The sequence below is a fragment of the Diadema antillarum genome, unplaced genomic scaffold (assembly GCF_040938485.1).
Source record: "Diadema antillarum isolate AM-2024a unplaced genomic scaffold, OU_Dant_1.0 seq00000445_RagTag, whole genome shotgun sequence".
NCBI classification, from domain to species: domain Eukaryota; kingdom Metazoa; phylum Echinodermata; class Echinoidea; order Diadematoida; family Diadematidae; genus Diadema; species Diadema antillarum.
Genome location: NW_027271419.1, coordinates 1,303,289 through 1,326,170, shown reverse-complemented (window position 1 = coordinate 1,326,170; position 22,882 = coordinate 1,303,289). Strand labels below are relative to the sequence as shown.

Below are 22,882 nucleotides of genomic sequence, written 5' to 3'. Positions count from 1 at the left end.
GTGGTCATCCTGCGGGATACTGGGGCTTCTCAGTCATTGATGGTGGATGGTGGTATGACTTTTCCACCAGATAGTGCAGTGAATGCAAAAGTCTTGATTCAGACTGTTGATGGCAGTTATATGTCAGTGCCACTGTATAGAGTGGATTTGAAGTGTGACCTAGTTTCTGGTCCTGTGACTGTTGGAGTTGTTCCCGAGTTGCCCATGGCAGGCATTGATTTCCTGTTGGGGAATGACTTGGCTGGGGACAAGGTGGTTGCGTCTCCAGTTGTTTCGGATAAACCAGTGGTGGTTGCTGAAACTGAGCAGTTGCAGGAGGAGTTTCCTGGGATTTTCCCAGATTGTGTTGTGACTAGGTCTCAGGCTCGTAGAGCTGTTCAAGATGATGCGGATTCTGTTGATGTGGAGGAGAATTCCGGTGTTTGGTTGGCAGAAACCTTTTTCAAGGATTTGAATGATGGGGTTGCTGTATTAGGCTCCGAGGCTAACAGTGATGGGCTGTTTAGCAAGTCTTCCTTGGTTGAAGCACAGCAGGCAGACTCTGAGTTGAAAGGCTTGTCTCAGACGGCGTGTTCTGAGGCTGAGGCTGAAAAGGTCCCTGAGTGCTATTATGTCAAAGATGGCATTTTGATGAGGAAGTGGAGACCTCCCCATAGGCCAGCTGATGAGGATTGGACGGTGGTCCGTCAAGTTGTTGTCCCTCCCTGTTACCGCGGTGAGATCTTGAGGATTGCTCACGAGTTACCTGTTGGCGGCCATTTAGGCGTCAGAAAGACAAAGGATCGGATCATGAGGCATTTCTATTGGCCGGGGTTGAATGTGGATGTGGCTGAGTTTTGCAAGACTTGTCACACATGTCAGGTGGCTGGTAAACCACAGCATTCGGTGAAGCCGGCGCCATTGATTCCGATACCTGCGTTTGAAGAACCATTCAGTCGGGTTCTAGTTGACTGTGTTGGACCTTTGCCTAGGACAAGGTCAGGTCACAAGTACCTCTTGACAATCATGGACATGTCTACACGGTTTCCAGAGGCTATCCCATTGCGAAATATCACTGCTAAGACTGTGGTAGATGCTCTAGTGCAGTTTTTCACTAGGTATGGGTTGCCCAAGGAAGTGCAGTCTGACCAAGGGTCAAATTTCATGTCAGGCATATTTCAAGAGGTGATGTATCGTTTGGGTGTGAAGCAGCTGAAGTCGTCAGCTTATCATCCCCAATCCCAAGGTGCGTTGGAGCGCTACCACCAGACCCTAAAGACAATGATTAGGGCATTTTGCGAGGAGTATCCCGAGGATTGGGATAAGGGCATCCCTTTCCTGCTGTTCGCAACGAGGGACTCCCCAAATGAGTCGACGGGTTTCAGCCCATTTGAGTTGGTGTATGGTCATGAAGTTAGGGGCCCACTGAAGCTCATCAAAGAGAAATTCATGACTGAGGATGATGAGGTCCACCTACTTGACTACGTGTCAAAGTTTCGTGAAAGGCTTTCAAAGGCTTGTGAGGTAGCTAGGGAACACTTGAAAGTATCACAAGACTCTATGAAGAGAAAGGCAGACAAAAATGCCAAAGCCCGAACTTTCAACCCAGGTGACAAAGTTCTTGTACTGCTGCCCATACAAGGTGAACCACTGAAAGCCAAGTTCAGTGGCCCATACAGTGTCAAAAAGAAACTCAATGATGTGAACTATGTGATCAGTACGCCAGACAGACGAAAAGATCAGAGGGTGTGTCACATAAACATGCTGAAAGAGTACTATGAGAGAAAGGCTAGTCAGCCGGTAGGTGTAGCTCAGGTGGTAGAAGAAGAAGTAGATGAAGAGGGAGAAGCTCAAGATGAGAATGGAAGTGAGCCCTCTAGTGCCAGGTTGTCTAACTCAGAGATGTTAGGGAAAGTAGATGAGGCACTGAACTACCTACCTGAAAATCAGAAGAAAGATGTGACTAGTCTGTTACATGAGTACAAAGAACTGTGTAAAGACAAACCAGGTTGCACCCCTCTGGCTGTACATGATGTTGATGTAGGAGATGCTGACCCTATCAAGCAAAACCCTTACAGACTAAACCCAAGCAAACTGCAAAAAGTAAGGGAAGAGGTTCAATACATGCTAGACAATGACATAATAGAACCGAGTAAAAGCAGTTGGAGCTCCCCAATCGTCATGGTACCCAAACCGGATGGGTCTCAAAGATTCTGTATAGATTACCGCAAGGTAAATGCCGTGACGAAAACAGATTCTTTCCCCATTCCCAGACTTGAAGACTGCATTGACAGGGTCGGAAATTCTGCATATGTCAGTAAAATAGACCTTCTAAAGGGATATTGGCAAGTGCCCTTGACCGACAAAGCCAGAGAGATTTCTGCCTTTGCTACACCAGATGGCTTGTTCCAATGCAAAGTAATGCCATTCGGCATGAAAAATGCTCCGGCCACCTTCCAACGGCTGACAAACCAAATCATTGCCGGACTTGACCACTGTGTAGTATACATTGATGACATCCTTGTGTATAGTGACACATGGGAGGAGCACATTACACACTTGCGGCAACTTTTCGATCGACTCAAGGAGGCCAGATTGGTGATTAATCTGGCAAAGAGTGAATTTGCAAAGGCCAAAGTGGTGTATCTCGGGCATGTAGTCGGTCAGGGACAAGTATTGCCAAGAGAAGCCAAGGTAGAGGCTATACTAGGCTTTCCCATTCCCCACTCCAAGAAGGAGTTGCTCAGATTTCTGGGCATGGCTGGTTTCTACAGGAAATTTGTACCGAATTTCAGCACTGTAGTCACCCCCCTAACAAACCTGCTGAAGGGCAAGGCGAAGTACACGTGGACTGATGAGTGTCAAAGAGCCTTCGAGAAACTAAAGGCAGTCCTTGCTAATGAGCCTGTTTTGGCAGCTCCTGACTTCGCAAAGCCATTCAAGGTGGCAATAGATGCGAGCGATGTAGGAGTGGGAGCGGTTTTGCTCCAAGAAGATGAAGAAGGCACTGAACGACCAGTTAGCTACTTCTCCAAAAAATTGAACGCATACCAGAAGAAGTACTCCACAATTGAGAAGGAGGCTCTCAGTCTCATCCTTGCCCTCCAACAATACGAAGTGTACTTGACAAATAGCAAAGGGGAGATCACAGTCTATACTGACCACAACCCCTTGGTCTTTTTAGACCGGTTCAAAATGAAGAACAACAGGTTGTTCAGATGGAGCATGATGACGCAGCCATATGCACTCAAAATCAAACATGTGGCAGGCAAAAACAATGTAATTGCCGACGCTCTGTCAAGAGTGTAACATGAAGGGAGTATCAAAGGTGAAAAGTTTTCACCGCATATCATTTTCAGTGTATGTGTTTAGCATATTCATTAATGTGTGCAAAACAGTTTGATATGATTGTATAAGCTCTGAGAATCCAAGCAATATCATTGTAAATGGTATCCATGAAAAGAGAACATGGAATGAATACAGCTATCCAAAAGACATGTGATAGTATGTGATTATTGTAGCTTGACTTGGATTTTACCTCACATTCACTATAAATAATAATGAGAAATTGTGAAGGTAAAAGAAACCCTTGCTACGCAGGGGCGTCACCAGCTTTTTTTCAAGGGGGGTGCGTTTTGACCCTAATGTAACGAGATTTGTTTTTGGACAGACATTTGGAATAAAGGAAGCTCTCAATCCCTAGACTTTTACTGTTGTTGAGGGAAACCAAGCGGGGAAAGGGCACCGGCGTAGCTAGGATTTCATCTTTTACAGTAAAAAAAAAAATACCATTTGGAGCTATATTTTTTCGCTTTGGAAATAAAGGGGGAGGGCGCACCGGCCGCAGCTGCCGGCAATTACTGGCAGCAACATCAGGAGAAAGGAATAACGATTAAATGCGAGCGAGCGGAGCGAGCGAGCTTGAATATTTTGACATTTTACAGTAAAAAAAACCCCTGCCGTTTGTTGCTATATTTCTTCGCTTTGGAAATAAAGGGAGGGGGTGCACCGGGCGGAACTGCTGGCAATTACTGGCAGCAACATCAGGTGAATTGCATAACGATTAAATGCGAACGAGCTTGAAAATTTTACATTTTAATACAGTCCAAAAGCTGCCGTTCTTAGCCATATTTTTTCGCTTTGGAAATCAAGGGAGGGGGGCGCACCGGGCGGAACTGCTGGCAATTACTGGCAGCAACATCAGGTGAATTGCATAACGATTAAATGCGAGCGAGCGAAGAGAGCGAGCTTGAAAATTTTACATCTTACAGTCCAAAAACTGCCGTTCTTAGCCATATTTTTTCACTTTGGAAATTAAGGGGGGGGGGGGGGAGCGCATGCCACCGGGCGCAACTGCTGGCAATTACTGGCACTGGCAGCAACATCAGGTGAATTGCATAACGATTAAATGCGAGCGAGCAAAGAGAGCGAGCTTGAAAATTTTACATCTTACAGTCCAAAAACTGCCGTTCTTAGCCATAATTTTTCACTTTGGAAATTAAGGGGGGGGGGGGAGCGCATGCCACCTGGCGCAACTGCTGGCAATTACTGGCACTGGCAGCAACATCAGGTGAATCGCATAACGATTCAATGCGAGCGAGCGAAGAGAGCGAGCTTGAGCTTGAAAATTTTGACATTTTACAGTAGAAAAACTACCGTTTGTAGCTATATTTTTTCGCTTTGGAAATTAAGGGGGGGGGGGCGCACCGGGCGCACCGGGCGCAACTGCAGACAATTACTGGCAGTAACATCAGGGGAATTGCATAAAGATTAAATGCGAGCGAGCGAAGAGAGCGAGCTTGAAAATTTTACATTTTACAGTCCAAAAACTGCCGTTCTTAGCCATATTTTTTTCGCTTTGGAAATTAAGGGAGGGGGCGCACCGGGCGCAACTGCTGGCAATTACTGGCAACAACATCAGGTGAATTGCATAACGATTAAATGCGAGCGAGCTTGAAAATTTTACATTTTACAGTCCAAAAACTGCCGTTCTTAGCCATATTTTTTCGCTTTGGAAATTAAGGGGGGAGCGCATGCCACCGAGCGCAACTGCTGGCAATTACTGGCAGCAACATCAGGTGAATTGCATAACGATTCAATGCGAACGAGCTTAAAAATTTTGACATTTTACAGTAGAAAAACTGCCGTTTGTAGCTATATTTTTTCGCTTTGGAAATTAAGGGGGGGGGGACCGCACCGGGCGCAACTGCAGACAATTACTGGCAGTAACATCAGGGGAGTTGCATAAAGATCAAATGCGAGCGAGCGAAGAGAGCGAGCTTGAACATTTTACATTTTACAGTCCAAAAACTGCCGTTCTTAGCCATATTTTTTCACTTTGCAAATTAAGGGGGGGGGGGAGCGCATGCCACCGGGCGCAACTGCTGGCAATTACTGGCACTGGCAGCAACATCAGGTGAATTGCATAACGATTAAATGCGAGCGAGCGAAGAGAGCGAGCTTGAAAATTTTACATCTTACAGTCCAAAAACTGCCGTTCTTAGCCATATTTTTTCACTTTGGAAATTAAGGGGGGGGGGAGCGCATGCCACCTGGCGCAACTGCTGGCAATTACTGGCACTGGCAGCAACATCAGGTGAATCGCATAACGATTCAATGCGAGCGAGCGAAGAGAGCGAGCTTGAGCTTGAAAATTTTGACATTTTACAGTAGAAAAACTACCGTTTGTAGCTATATTTTTTCGCTTTGGAAATTAAGGGGGGGGGAGCGCACCGGGCGCACCGGGCGCAACTGCAGACAATTACTGGCAGTAACATCAGGGGAATTGCATAAAGATTAAATGCGAGCGAGCGAAGAGAGCGAGCTTGAAAATTTTACATTTTACAGTCCAAAAACTGCCGTTTGTAGCCATATTTTTTCGCTTTGGAAATTAAAGGGGGGGGGGAGGCGCACCGGGCGCAACTGGACGATTACTGGCAGTAACATCAGGGGATTTGCATAAAGATTAAATGCGAGCGAGCTTGAAAATTTTGACATTTTTACAGTCCCAAAACTGCCGTTTGATGCTATATCTTTTTTTTTTTTTTTTGCTTTAGAAATTGAGGGGGCGCACCGGGCGCAACTGCTGGCAATTACTGGCAGCAATATTAGGAGAATTTAAATGCGAGCGAGCGGAGCGAGTGAGCTTGAAAATTTTGACATTTTACAGTCCAAAAACTGCCGTTTGTAGCTATATTTTTTGCAGTAAGGGGGGGGGGAGGCGCACCGGGTGGAACTGCCGGCAATTACTGGCAGCAACTTCAGGAGAATGGCAGTACGACTAAATGCCAGCGAGCGAGCTTGAAAATTTTGACATTTTACAGTCCAAAAACTGCCGTTTGTAGCTATACTTTTTCGCTTTGGAAATTAAGAGGGGGCGGGGCACGCCCGGTGCGCCCCTCCCCCTGGATCCGCCACTGGTGGTCAAGGGTGTCGGTTTATGTTCATGACTGGAGGAGGTATGACCAGCGAGGTGGCGTCGAAGTGACCAATTAGTATGGGAAGGATGTCCAAAATCTATGTATATAGTCAACACTGTATAGAATACACTTGCACTAGTAGATAATTATGTATAAAATCAGTGCTGCCAGAACCAGGGGTGCGAATTGCTTTTGCCCACGATTTTTCCCCCTTTTTTTTTTTTTTTTTTTTTTTTTGTCCCCGATGCAAAATTTCAAAAAAAAAAATAAATAGGTAAAAAAATAATAATCATTTAGTGTCCGGCGTTGAGGTCGCTCGCAGACTGAAGTTTTTTTTTTTTTTTTTTTTTTAAGGGTCTGAAGGGGGGTGCGTTCGCACCCAACGCACCCCCCCTGGTGACGCCCATGCTACGGCAAGGCTTTCTTTTTCCCATGGGGGATGGTGTCACAAATGTATCACTAGTAGTTATGTACATGTATGATGTACTGCATGCATGGTTGTTTTAATGTGTATGTACACAGGTTGACCAGATTAATGGAGAACATTCTATGTGGTATAGATATAGTACATACAGGATGACCAGATCAGAGGAGAATTTTCTAGGTGGTATACAATGTAGCTATACAGTACATGCATGTAACAGGAAATACATTATAGCTCACTCAATCTAGAATGATTTCACCCATTCCAGAAAGTTCTGGGAAGTGCTTACATGTTTGGCTGAGTGAGGCACTGTCCCTGTAGCCCAATGTGATTGGTAGTTATTCTTGGTAATGATGTTTTGTACATAGTTAGGCAGTGAGTCATCCAGGTTTCCTGGAACTTGGACTGGCTAGTAGGTTGGAGAGAGTTATAGAATGTGCTAGAAGGGGGTGAATGGATAGTATATAAGCCAGAGAAATTCTGCAGTAGGCAGAGTACCCAACACCTCTGCTCTGAGAGTTACGTCACTTCTGGCTCTGAAGTGACTTGTTATAGTCAGTCCTGTGTTACCTGCTGACCTGTTATGTTTGTGGAGATAAGGCCTGGGAGACATTTTGCCTGCAGAGAATTAATGTGCCTTCATTGGACTCCATATTTTAATGTCAACGGACATTGCTATGGCAAAGCTGTGATGGGCTGGATTCTTAGCTGAACGTTATTAAGTGAATCATCATTCAACGCATCAACTGGACGTGGTCGTCACAACGTTTGGACTCTGCACGTTTCGCCGTGGACCTATTTCGTGGATTTTACCCCGGATCTATACCGTGGACTATCGTAACCTGCGCCTCTGGAGTTACGTCGAAGGAATCATTCATCGGTGCATCACGGATCATTCATTTGTGCATCAAGCATCGTATTTGGACATTTCCAGGGATATTGCGTGTAATGTGTACGTAAGTGATTCCATTACTGACTTATATTTGTTTCTCGTGATCATTATTGTATTGATGTGACGCCGATTACCAGTCTGTACCCACAATATCACCGTTAATAAACCGCCTGAACATTAGTTGATTGTTTCTTTTGTGCGATCATTCTCGGAGTGATTTTGGTCGTAACATTCTACTTCTTCTTCTTTTGCTTCTCAAGCAGAAAATCAAGGGATCTCACACTTACAGAAACTTACAAAACATGTTTGAAATCATGCTTCTCAAATTCATTTCTATTAATGTTACAGTGTGTTCAGGCTCTTGGACAAATAAGACAAATCAGACACATTTAAAAAAAAACACAATAAGAAAGTGTGAAATTGTTTCAATGTGTTTCCTAATAATGGTATCTCACTGGCTGTTATAACACAGCTCTTCTGATCCTTCGTGGCATCACTCGAGTTAATTTCGAATTCACCCTCCACACCTTTCCCCTGTATCTGTCTCGATTATTCTCGGTGAGAGGTCACTGTAGTGTATGAATTCCACCTACACTAATTAGCCTATATATAGATTGTCTCCTAATTGCCCCTCCCTCTTTCGGTTTTCTTGTCTGTCCTAGGTTTATCTCCTCTTCCTCTATATCCCCTTTAATATCTTTCTATTTCTCACTCTCCTTTACCCTTAGTCTTCACTCCTCTGCTATATCCTCAAATGAAAACACATCGCCTCTTCAGCAAATTTCAGCCTCAGATAGGCTTTATAAAACTGCAAAAAATATGATTTTTCTTTCTGTGTTTTTTTGTTGTTATTGTTGTTGCTCTCCATCATTCAAATCATGTGTCATGACAAGGTCCTGAATGGTACAGTCCATGCCTAAAGCCACTAGTAATGATCATTTGCAGATGAAAACAAACAAACAAACAAACAAAACATTAGTGCTTCAAAAATACATTGTAGTTCTAAAACGTGAGTTAGGGATAGAAACAACCAACGTATAAATTTTGAAGTATACAAAATAAAACAATAGTTTTATTAAAATTGTTACTCTTAATAAACCCTTTACAGTTATGGCTAATTGAGAAAATTAGTGATACAGCACTGTATCTCCTTATATTTGTGGCTTTGTTGCGACATATGGTAGGATGTTTTGTGATTGATACAACTGAACTATACATATGCATCAAATGTAATAATTCAAACATTTTTTAGATTACTGCTCACAATGGTAAACAGGGGCATTACTTTCCCTTTGGAGGTGTTTGAAACACTGTGACACTCAGTGCTCATGATATTCCTGCCTCACATCTATTATTATGTAAATTCAACTATTCCAGACATTAGTTATGATGGAAATCACAGGCTTTTGAAAGAGACCAACAATGTAGGTTCAACAACACATCTTGGACTACACTCTTTCTCATTTTAATAATAATGTAAAACATGATGTTTTTTTTGCGGCATTAAATTTTTGTGAATTGGAGCCAACAGCCTTTTTCATGGCAGGAAATTTTTGCAAAATGTCTGGCATTTCATATACAAAGTGTACACAAGAACCTTTGCATGCATTTTAATTTTGTGCAATTAACCCACTGAAGACCAGTCCCAAGTATACTTGGGCAGGTGTCACGGGGAAAAATATGTGTTATAACAAATTCGGCTTAATGCATGCCAACATTCCTTGTTTTACGGTAGGTGAATTTACTTGAGCGATGCATGATTTCAGACTGGGTGGGAAACCTAATCTTGTTATTGTCATATGAAGTGCAGCAGAAAACATACCAAGACACAGAAATAGACACCTCACACATTGCACGCTCTCTCTTGTTCGCTTTGTTATCCTGTCTTTATATCAAAAGTTATTTTAAGCAGAAGGTTTACTTTATTAAGCTCTGTTATGTTTTGGTAAGAGAAAATGCACATAACAATGACGTTGATGAAAACTTGGGAATAAAACGCCCACAAAAGGACATACTTCTGATAGCCTTTACACAAATATGGATATCACATGCTGTTCTATGGACTCTACCATCATGCTCGATAGTCATTAATTTGTATTTCGAGATCAACCTGAGGTCAAAATGGACACAATGCAGTTTGAATCTTGTCATTAACAGCCTTGACAGTTTCAAATACTATTAATCACTCCTTGTTTCAGGCCTTAAATTACATCCAAGCAATACACAATGTAGGTAATTTAATCCAAGATGCTCTCCTTACCTATTCACCCAAGGCTATGACATCACACTGCAGCATTCCTTTGCGAGAAAAGGATACCTGCAAGTTTCTCTGTCCATGCATAAAAACAATAGGGCACCTACATAATGTCCCTCAGCATGTCCTATTATAGTAATTGTTTTGCTTTCATGCCTATATGTCATGCCGTGTCATATCATAGAACAATGGACAGCAACCATTACTGACAACTATAATTAACACGTTGTTTGCAAAGTGCAACTTATTGTGCATTCCCTTTCCTGTCCAGTGTGAGTTTTACCATAAGCATATTAAAGTGATAGTAGGTCTACAGTTTCAGTTGACATGGGGCTTCGGATTTCCAACATTTTTTTTTTTTAATGATGGTATTTTAGATAATGAGAAATCTGAATATTGTGAAATATGAAAAAGCATGTAATTCTAAAAACAATTCAGTTTATTTGATGAAACTTGGTTTTAAAATTGCTGAGATATCCAAAATGAGGCAAACCTAATAAAAAGGCAGGACCTACCTTTAATTAGGATTGCTATGTTTTACATACTTTGTTTTTTGGAGTTCTCAGCCACTTCAAAACCAATTTTCATCAATGCTGAATTAAAGTTTGAATTTCCCTTAGAATTGTATGCTCTTTACCATTTCCTGAAGTTGTTTCTCATGCAAAAAGTTTTAAGCTGAATCCTTACGTACCTCAACCAATCCAATAACTATACAATCCCTTTCAAGGCAATACACTCCCCTTGGATTCTAGTATGCAAACAATGTAGGACAGCAATCTTTAGCTTCCCTTGTCTTTCACTGCTAGTGGCTGAGAGGGTATGACATAGTTCGAAGGACAAGCTCACTTATATGCTGGGATTGAGTGACTGCAGTAATATCAGTAAAAGTTTCAAGGGGAAAATCAGGCAATTTGTTCAAAAGTTATGATTTTTTAGTGCCACTATAGCTCAAAGAGAAGACTACTACAGTTTGTGATATCACATGCGTAGAACGATATTAACCCATTGAGGACGGTTTGATTTTGCTACAACACGCATTTCCCATAGACACCTGCCCGAGTATACTCGGGACTCGTCCTCAACAGGTTAAGAAAATATAGAGAATAATCAACATATTTTCACGTTTCTTAGATAGTGAAAGAGCACCCGACTTGCCTCTTTTAGAAGGCAGGGGGAATAATATTAACCTTTTACATCAATAAAAAGTCCTTGTGTACTTTTTTAAAGAATTAAATTTTGTGGAATCCTCTTCACATTTCTTTCTATATATGTGGCATCACACACTGTAGTAGTCTTCTCATCCAGCAATAATGGCACTGAAACTTCAAAAATTCATAATTTTTTTAACAGGTTGTCAGATTTTCCCCGAACTTTCACTGATGTGTTACACTAATACTGCTGCACTCACTGCATTCACTCTATCCACACATACAGGGTATATGAAGGTGAACTTGTCCTTTAATTGCCCAACCAGCCCAAGAGTGAGTTACCATTTCAAGTAATCAACTGCTTGGAGAAAGAATATGAAGCACTTTATTTTTACCCCTCACTATTGGTGCTTTGAGGCTCATCAACTATAAAAGCATGTTATTTCGCATAATACTTTCCAGACAATGCATATTAGAGAAACCGACTCATAACTGAAACTAAAAATTTTAAAACTGTGGAAAAAAGGAGTGTGATGGTAGTAACACATGTTAGGAAACGGCATCTGATTTTCCTGGGTAGCAGCACCTCTCGAACAATGGGCCAAGGAAGCCTGAACTATCTAAAGATTTTCTATTAGTTATCTTTGGTGTTTTTCTATTTTGATCTAGTGACTACACTTGAGAACAAAAGTGTAAACAATCTAGAAAAAAAAACACATTTTCTTTTTTCTAACTTCACCATGGCAACCTGCTTGAACCAGGGATTATTTCGAGTCGCTTAAATGAAAGAGTTTATCATGTTGTCAAATGAGTTTTTACGTGAGACTGCATCAAACACTTGAACATACACTTGAACATAACTCAATAAGTAAGGGGATTAGGTTTCATTCGATATAGATTACTCCCTGTTCAGACAAAGAAATGACGTATAAAGAATCATCGTATAGTCGACAGACCGTTCAGATGCTAATCTCAACCGTTCTGGAAAACGTCGCATAGATGTGCAGTTTCCCACTGCATATGCTGTTATGGTCATGAGTGACAGCTATGGGGTCACCTTTCGTGCGCGCTCCCATTGAGCCCCACCCAGTTATACCATTCTATGGTCGCCATACGTTCAGACGCACCATGGACATGATGGAATGCTGAGTCATTATTGAGTTCTAGTTCGAAACGATGCTCTGACCGTCGTTTCATTATACGTTGTTTCATTAGTCAGCATTCAAACGTATAAATTCATTGCAGAGCTTTACCATTTTGGTATAGCTACGTGTATACTGTTCTAGTATATTATGCATCTGAACACCCTGTTACTAGTGTTAGTCACAGTGCAGCAGACCAGACATTACAAACTTAAAACTAACGCATTAAATTTTGAAATTCTGGAAATAACAACTGACAACAAATCACGCTCCTGGAAGATGTACTTCAAGCTGAGATGCTTTGAAATTCAGTCGGTCTTGTTCGTTATCACTTTTTTTCCTTACTGTGACAGAAGTAGCATCTGAGTAGATAAACTTGTAAACAAACCTGTCCATTCTGTTTCGTAAAGGATATAAACAACGCTTCTGCACGGAGAAGCTTGATACAGTACTATACACTTAGCACCTGCAATAAATCAAAGCTTGCGATACGCAGAGGAACGTTTGGCCAGCTCTCTGGCACGGCTGTTAGGAATTCAAGATGGGATTTCAGGAATTTGAGAGAGACATAATTCTTAATTGTTTTGGACTTTTCCACAACTGTGATGGTTTGAATCATCGAAACCTCCTCTTCACTTCCCTCCCCTCCCGAACCCCCTCCCCCCCCCCCCCACACACAATTAAACAACAAAAAATATGTCTGTAAATCCCTGTTTTGTGAACATACGGCCTACACATCACAGCTCTATCACAACATGACATTCATTGCAGTCTGTGCTAAATTTTTATAGAATTGTACAAGTGTAGCTGATGGCCTTTTTTGCAGCAAAAAAAATTGTGTAAACTGCCACTGGCATTCCATGCATACACTGCAGACAAGATCTTTCACATGCATTTTAATTTTGTAAATATGGCTCCTTGAAAAATTTGCAAAAATTTCTGGTTTTACAGTACCAATCATAATGATTAGATATGATAATGATGATATAACAATTTTTATAACGATACAATAATGATAACAAATGATGATGATGATGATTAATAAAGCTAATAATAATAATATTATATATAATAATAATAAAATCAGCAAGTAAAGAGAGATAAAGTAAAGTAAAGGCTTGCCACAACAATGTTTTTTATCTCTCATTCGTGGAGAGAGGAGGGGGAATCAGGGGAAAAAGCATGATGTAATAAAGATACAAGATCGAAAAGAGCGCACTCCAAATCGATATTGCGGAAAATTCTCAGGCTGCCTGAATGAACATCAGTATTTCACCACCATATGACTCATTTCATAAATCAATTTGATATAAATCATTTTTTAGGACTGAATGATAAAAAAGATATGTGAGACAAAATGATTCAGGGAGCACAGATGTTCATTTTTCTCTTTTTCTCTCTGTTTTTTGTGATGTTTAGCATGCATGAATGTGCACTGCGGCAACAGCTACAATGTAGTCTCCATATAGTGGGCGAAAGTAAAGAAGAAGCAATCCAAATTGACGACAGCCTGGTTATCAATGGTATACATCACGCATGATTACTCAATTCAGTCAAAATATTGCAAATAATGAGAAAGAATTACCAGGTAGTGCTCAGGTAAAATACCGATATTATCTTGCACAGCTGAAGTCATTAGATAGAGGATCTGGGGTAATTTTTTGAGTGGACTTGAAAATCACGCTGATGTTCCTCAGAATACAAATTTGATGACAGCTATGTTAGCTTTACTTAGGCCTATATGATAACCTGTGTTTCACAGCCAGTTTTTTATTTCTTCCATTAGAGACCAACATTGTTGTGAGTTTGTAAGACCAAAGTGTGCTCTTTTGAAAGTCTCATTCATCATGATAGAACATATACCACTCGCATTCAATTTCATACTCTGCACAGACACACATCAACATACAGATATTGCAGGAAGACTCTTGCATCGTCGAGTCCTTGATTAAATGACTGTTATACTCTTTCTGTAGAGTTGAATTATGTTTCCCTTTCGTTGTGACTAATCATATTTCATTATGAGAGATTTCATCGTGAGTAGACAGAATCAAAGATATGTTGCTGTTTGAGGAAATCCCTAGAAACCTTGGAAGTTAGATGTACTTGCTTGATCAGTGGATTCTTTGGGTCACTTACCCCATGGGTTGTTTCAGAAAGAATTTCCTGGAATCTGATCCCACAGAGCAAATGCGTAATCCTCCCCAATCACCCCTAATTTGATAAGGTGCCATGATCAACCCGTGTTGACAGAGCAAAATCTTCAGCATGCTCACTAGCCCTAGAACAGGGAGGCGAGTCTCACCTCTCTGCCCTAGACCCAATACCTGCACTCACACACATAAAAGCTATCAATCTTTGCATCGCAATGTGGAAAACAATTTCATTTTCCACCCTTCACACATGAGGGGCAAAGGAAAAGAAAAAACTTGGCTGCAAAATGCAGCACTTTGAATCTCCAGGCTCAGCATCATGCCTAGAAAACTTGAGGTTCTTTGACAATGCATCTCATACAAACCCTTATAAATACGAAGTGAGGAGTGGCAGGGACAGAATTGTCCCCTTTAAGTTCTACTTTTTGATGATATACCATGAACACCAAACATCTTTTTAAATGAAATTGACAGGTGATTAAATTCTGTCTATACTTGATGACACAAATTACTATACACTTCAAGAAGAAACAGACTTGAAATTGTGCAAATCTGGGGAAAATACATTTGTAGGGCATGAGGAAATTTCCTCTAATTTAGATCCCCTAAAGGGAAATTTCCTGTTCATAGACTTTGGTTGTATAATCAGCTGTATGAAACCAGTGTTTGAGCATCATTTGATTATAAATACAATACCCGATACATAGCAAAATAATTTCCTTCACCATGTCGGAATGCCTTTTATTTCTTTAAAAATGACAAAAAAGGTAGAACTTAACAATTGGAGCACACACTACGTTGACTGGATATTTTTGCTCCGCTATCAATGCAGACTCACAGACACTATCAACTCACTGTGAGACTTTCATAAGACGACGATACTCTTACCCTATATTATATGTGATAATCACAGACCAGCTTGGGCCTGTAGTCTTAGTGCTATCTTTAATACCACAAGCATAAAGTTGTCATACATCATATGATTACATAACATTATATAACAATTCCATGACTATCCCTTCACATCATATTAATCACCCATGGAAACAGGAATCCATTTCTCCTACATGTATGTATTAGAGAAATACAATGTAGGGGGGGGGGGCTTTGGTGTTTATTCTTTTGATAAAAGTGCAAACAGTGATTCATACTACCAATCTTAAGATTTCCTACAAACATCTGCTTGTCAGGAAAAAGACTTTAATCTCATCGGTTGATTGATCACTTGTGGATTCATTGTCAACTTCACAAGACCACATTGGTATTGTAATAGTATCAGTAACTTGTTCAAATGTGCATTGACAGGGAAAAAAAAAAAGAAGAAAAGAAATGGACTACTTTGGAGAAATGTGTGGTGTGTGGTTTGCCTGTATCTGAAGCCTAACATTGTCTGCTAGTATGAATCATGTAACTACTAGTGACCCCTCATACCTTAGCCCCCCCCCCCCCTTTACACATCTCAAGGAGCTTTACGCTCGAGCAAACACACACACACACACACACACACACACACACACAAGGAAATGCAATCAGAATATCGAGGCAACTGCTGTGTGGCTGTCAACCGTCATATCCCCTAATAGACGGTTTCTGTAAATGTATCAAAATTCATAAACGTTTCCCTCAGCCAAGTAACGAACTACACTTCATCCACCTGCTCCCTCCAATTAAATTTCTCAGGCAGAAGTTTTCTAAATAGCATTCATCAGTTGTTTCTAGCAGGGAGGTGGAAGCATACATATATATGTCCCTGTTTCTAGGTACGTTAAGCCTACAGCACGCTTTGTGAGAGCAAAGTACACATAGAATATGAACACATTACCTGGTACATAAATTGTCTATTGAAGTCACATCATACTACTGGTATATTGAATTCAATGCAATGTCACAACTGGTACACTATGTACAATAATTGTAGTGCATATCTCATCATAAGGGGCAAGTGACACGAAGTGAATAGTCTAGATGTTCATGGAACTGTTATACTGTTCTATACAACTTGTGTGTGCTTGTGTGCCATGTCTTCAATTTCAATCTTGACACAGAAAAGAGCTTGAATCATATCCTAATCTTTATCACTATTAATTTAGATTACAGTACATGCAGTTTTGTCATTCGTACTGATTTATGCATTGGAAGGAATCCTCATCATGGAACAATGGCAAAAGTATAAAGATGGTCTGGCAAAACTTCCAGTGCTTTAAATTTCAATAACCAACGGAAGAATAGAGCGTAGTATTACAATGGTCAATAAGCTTGATAAATTGATTATATAACATTTTCTTTCTTGCCTTATTAACCCGTTGAAGACAAGTCTCGAGTATACTCAGGCAGGTATCTATTGGAAATGTCTGTTGTATACAGCAAAATCGTTCCGTCCTCAACGAGTTAAAATTTCACAATGCAGCCTACAGATGTACAGTTGTATTTTCTCTATCTAAAGGTCTATGGTAACAGGAAAAAAAAATAGGTGCACACACAAATATATGTATGGTATATATAGATGTATCACATCAGGTGGTTGAGTAAGATATCCTATTTCACATCATTTCTGGTCAACATAAGAACTTCCTTCCCCATCTCTCTCTCTCCCTCTCTCTCTGTCACCTTTATCCTACTAAGATAGCCACTGCCAAAATATCTCCAAATGACACAGTGACATTAAAGGCACTGTTTATAAATGTTTCCAGTCTTACAAATTTGTAAAAAAAACAAAAACAAAACATGAGCTGCAGTTTCCACACACTAAAAAGAAAATGGCAGCTGAAAATGAACATTGAATGCTAAAATTATTTACCGAAAAAAATGTGAAACCTGTAAAATTCCCCATTCTAAATCTTTTTGAAGACAAGAGCATTGTAAACTTGTACATATTTCAGTAAACATTTTAGCATGTTGTGCTCTTTGATACTGCCACAACAACGACACTACTTTTTAAACTTTTGTGTGCTTAAGCTTTTTTTAAATCAATTTGATAGTGTACTCACTTTAATCAGTACAGTTTAAACATTTCTTTTGATTAAGCCTACATAATAACACAGCATGATCTTCAATACAGTCATGTATCAGATCTTCACCCAATGCTCTCCATTTCTACCATAAAAATAAACACAGAAATATACAATCTGTAGGCTCTACACAGTATGACAGCATTTGCAAGGCAGAGAAATGACCAGTAGTAAGTAGCCCCCAGCATGTCATGGTCAGATACAGTACATCATTAGAGGTGTCTTTCTGACACCTTCTGGGTATGTCCAATCGTGAATCCACCTCTGCGCCATCTGCCAGTCATTGGCTGTTTTTCTCATACAATCAGACGTGTGTTCCTGCTCTTGTTCTTTCCACAATTATGATTTTAATAGGTACATGCATTAACGTTGTCTCTCGTGGCAGTGGAAACAATTATTTCACGCTTTTGTATTCCCCTCGGCAATTCTCTGACAGATTAACAGTACACTGACATCACGTAATTCCCATTCACAAGAGGTTCTCTGGTTGAAAAACTCATCTACCCCCCCCCCCCCCCCCCCCACACACACACATGTATACACACACGAATAAAGGCATAATATACTATTTGCAGATGAAACAAAAACCCAGCATTAGTGCTTTAAAATAGTTCTAAAATGTGAGTTCGGGATAGAAACAACCACTGTAAAAATTTGAATCGCTAAAATTGATGTTAAGTATTGTTAAATATACAAAATGTGAACAATAGTTATAATAAAAATGCTTCCAGACTAAACCGTCTACAGTTACGGTTTATTGAGAAAAATACAGACATCTCCTTATATTTTAGGCTTTATCGCGAACATTTTATACGATAGGATGTTTTGTGGTACAACAGACCTACACATATGCATTAAATGTCATATCTTGAATTTTTTTAAATCACTGTTCCCAAAGGTAAACAGGACCTTTAATCTCTCGCAGTTCTGTTAGTCTCAAACAGTACCCAGTAATCTGGTTGAAAACATTATATTTTAAAAAATGAACTGTACACTTTCATTCAGCACAGTCACTTACAATGTAATACGATGTACCGCCATAGTAAATGCTCAATGCATGTGCTGTTAAAGATGGGTAATACAGTTGGCTGCTATTTTATACTCAGGTTGCTTTCCTTTGGGGTTGCAGTCTGTCAGCAAATAAATGTCTTGCATCAAAGGTTTCATGAATAATATTCTTATCAAACCTCTTTATCTGAAAAAGACTACAATGCCATGCACTTGAACAGCTAGAAAATTTCATGATATCCAACTCTAACTTTCATACAAATGGATGTTTCTGTCAGTTGACTCAAGAAATTTGCATATATCCCTCACCTGCTTTGCACCCTTTCTTAATACCATCTTTCAAACCTACATCTGACCAAATTGGAATTAATCAGAGGTTTGCAAGGTAGGGAAAGGTTAAAACAAACTTTCTGATTGCTAAAAAGATATTTTGTTCTCAGGTTGTTGGCGAGACCACTGTCAAGCTAGGTTGAAACAAACTTTCTGATTGCTATTAAAAGAAATAATTTTGTTCTCACGTTGTGCATTCAATTTCAAAATACACATTATCCTCCCCCATCAATACGAGCAACACCGTGAAAGAATGCTTTCCTACATTCACTATGAAAGAGCAGTACAGCTTTGAAGTAATTACCCTCCAAACAAGCATACAGGATCCAACCAGTCTTGTATGCACAGTGAACTCTCATTGAATACAGAACACAGCTATTTAAACCACTCGTTATCAAACTAAGTATTCATTTTTGCCCTAAAGTCTATAATGTCTTTGTGATTTAGCATTTTCAACCCTGAAATAATACAATTTCAATAATTAAATTTAGCATAGCATTATGATTAAATATAATTAAATTTCAATACAACAAACTGATTTCACTAGCCCCAAGGAGTGTGCTGTAACTCAGATAGTTACCCGTACTAAAATGGTATTGAACTGAACACTTAAAGGACAAGTTCACCTTCATAAACATAAGGATTGAGAGAATGTACACTGTAGCAATATTGGTAGAACACATCATTGAAAGAGTTTGAGGAAAATCAGACAATCCGTTCAAAAGTTATGAATTTTTGAAGTTTTTGTGCAGTACCCGCTGGATGAGAAGACTACTGCAGTGTATGAATAACTTACATGTAGATGTCACATGCGTACAACAATATAAGGAAAATATAAAGAGAATTTCACAAAATTCCATCTTTTGAAAAAAGTACACATTCCCCTGACTCGTTACCGACAAATGTTATGGGTAATATTATTCCCCCTGCCTTTAGAAAGAGGCAAGTCAAGTGCTCTTTTATTATGCGAAAAAAGTGAAAATATGTTGAATTTTCTTTTACATTTTCTTTATACTATTGTACGCATATGACTCACAAGTTGTAGTAGTCTCCTCATCCAGCGGTTCCAACACAAAAATTTAAAAAATTAATAACTTTTGCATCGATTGTCCAATTTTCCTCAAACTTCCACTGATGTGTTCTACTAATATTGTTGCATTTTCTCAATCCTTATGTTTATGAAGGTGAACTTGTCCTTTAATCAACAGTTATGGTATCTTTTTGATATTATATCAGGCGTACATTGAAGGGAGACTAAACATTTGATTTTCTTTCTTACCTGGTGATCAGATCAGCATAAATATCATTTTGAATGAAAAACTATAATTTCACACAACAACAATTTCTTCTTTTCACTTCCATAGTACCAAAGGTGACATTTACAACTTTAAGCAGTCAATTCACTGGGGAAGCTTAGGAGGGGGAAAAGGAATGTCAAAAGCTGCTGGTAGTGGTATGCAGGGATATGATAATATGTCAGTTTATTGTTGCTACCTATGATACCTGCAATAAGACTATCAGTCTCACTACAGTTTTCACTTGGGCTCTGACATAATTTACGTGACAAAAATACATACTAATAGCTAAGATATGTGAATGGAAGTAACATCCGTCTTGTTCAAACCTCGGTAGTGTCAAATCCTATAACAGCTGACTGTAATCAGAAGCACACACACGGAAGAACGCGGAAGTTAACTTCCTCCTGAAACACATCTGGGCATGCATATCATCATATCGCCCACGTATAGTTTGACCTTGAAGGTATCATCAATATGTACATGAGTACATATAACATACATTGTACATGTATATTCCTGGTCATTCTTCATACAGTAGGAATAAAAGCAGTCTAGTGAATGATTGCATGCAAGAATATATATACACTGTACCAAGACATGAACTATCATACCAATGTGGAAACACATCATACAATGTAGGTTACTGCTTCCAAATGATAAGGTTAACTTTCAGTGATTCATTCACACCAGCCACAGTCATCAAAGAGCTTTGAATGTAAGCAACTGCAACATTTTACCTCCAAAATTACCGTAAAATATTATTCTTCAAACAAATCTCTCTCTACATACACTATCATACCCCTTGTCTGTGTATATGATTTAGAATATCAATTTATATCAAGTGAAAAAAAAAGATAATTAGGTCTATTGTAACTCAGTAAGTAAACTCTCTATAAACCTGTGATATGTTATGACATTTATTCTTAGAAGTGCGCATCAGAAATGTTCGTCTCAGGTGCTGCAGTTTAGCAAATTTGGTTTGTGGCTAACTATACACCGCCCAGTTTGTGGGTAGATCAATATAGATCTTAATTGTCAACATGAGACAAATAATTCCACTTTCTCTCTCTGTTGATGCTACACATACTCATAGAAATGACCCTGTAAATTGTCTTAGTTATAGCTAGACTCACATGTGGTAGGCCTACTGCATAAACATGTCCACTTCCACAATAGCTCAACTGCAATTTGTATCATTGTACAGTGCTTATCTCTCATTTGACCTGTTGTATCAAAGACATAGGTCTATAGTATATAGGCACTGAGGTAAAAAAAAAAAATACTGCGAAGACATGGATTCAGATTCATTCAGTCTGATGTTGAAGCAGCATCAATTACTGAAAAGATTTGTTTATATCACTATAATACAGTGAGTAACAAATACAGTCACTCAACAACGACGTACAAATCAAGCTCATTCTATTTAAGAGCTACTAAAATGCCAAGTTGATGACTAACATTGTAACAATCGAGCGCATTCACCAACACTCAACAGTCCGTTCCACGAATCCCCACCAACCCACTACGGAGCTACGACTACACCCTACCGGGCAACGCTTCCGGTAATTGAGTTGAGGCTTGCGCTACCTTGTTCCGCTGCAGAGATCCGCGCTCACGGTTTAGCAGCACAACAATCGACAATTGTCAGTAATAGAGCACTGACACAAACTGAAAACTTTGTATACGTCTATGAAACTAAACATAATTTCGCATGATTTTTCTTCAAAAAGGTAAAACAACGACAACATAATCAAAACTTACAAAATCCACAGTAGAAACGAGGACGGAAGAAGCGAATACCGTATCCGATCCCTGCACCACGGGTGTGTACTTGTACAATCGGAACTCAATGCACACCCACCTGGCGGTAAGTGCATACACGCGCCACTCTCAGTGACTACCCTCTGTGTATAACTTCGTATACACAATCCGTAGCATTTCACGCCACACGTCGAGGCGCATGCACAGCAACTCTCAGTCCTCCATCCGTCGTGCAAGCAAGCTGTCGTGTGTGGGCGTGGCATCAAAACTTTGTGAATTGTGCATGAAGAATGATTGCGTGTATGTTTGTACAGTAAGTAGCATGTGCGTGAGAAGTTGCATATTTTCACTGGTTTTGCGCTGGTGTAACAAAGACGAAACATGAAACAAATTCTAAAGTAAAATACAACCATGAAACATAAACCTAAACTGTCCGAAGAGCAGCATCATCCACCTGCGCAAATATGTTTTAGACTATTTCAATATCATAAATATTTTGAACTTTTATTCAATAAGTTTGACTAGCTGATCCGGAAAAGTCGTACCAGGTATGTGATATGCGGTCATTGTTGTCATAACTCTGGTTGTAACTTTTGAATGAAATGTCAGTTTGCAGGGGAGGACACCTTGAAAGATCTTTGACAATCCAATGGATCGCACTAATTTGTGTGTACATGATTGAATTGGTTTATTCAATTCGATTGAATTGAATTCAGTTCAATTCAATTTAATTTATTCAAAACCAGAAACCAAGCATATTATATCAGAGATTACAAAATCATTGTTCCAAAAAATTTCACGAGTTACATATAAATGTTTGTTGTTGGGTTTTTTTTTAGGACCCCTTAAAAGCCATGCTTGTGAATGGGGCCCCCTATCATACAAAATACAATCAAATATAACATAATGAGATAAGTGGACTTCATAAAAAGTGAAGACCATAAACCATAAACCAAATCAAACACACACACACACACACACACACACACACACACACACATATATATATATATATATATGTATATATATATATATATTCACACACGCATTATCACCACACAGAACG

At 39.6% G+C, this 22,882-nt stretch overlaps 1 protein-coding gene across 1 annotated transcript in view; it reads right to left on the bottom strand.

The window, feature by feature from the left end:
• LOC139732721 (unconventional myosin-X-like) overlaps nucleotides 1-21,900 on the bottom strand; it is a 206,592-nt gene extending 184,692 nt beyond the window's left edge. The window contains exon 1 of the mRNA XM_071643573.1: nucleotides 21,817-21,900. The gene's annotated coding sequence lies outside the window, so the exon portion shown is untranslated. The remainder of the gene's footprint in view (nucleotides 1-21,816) is intronic.
• Between the last annotated feature and the right edge of the window lie 982 nt (nucleotides 21,901-22,882).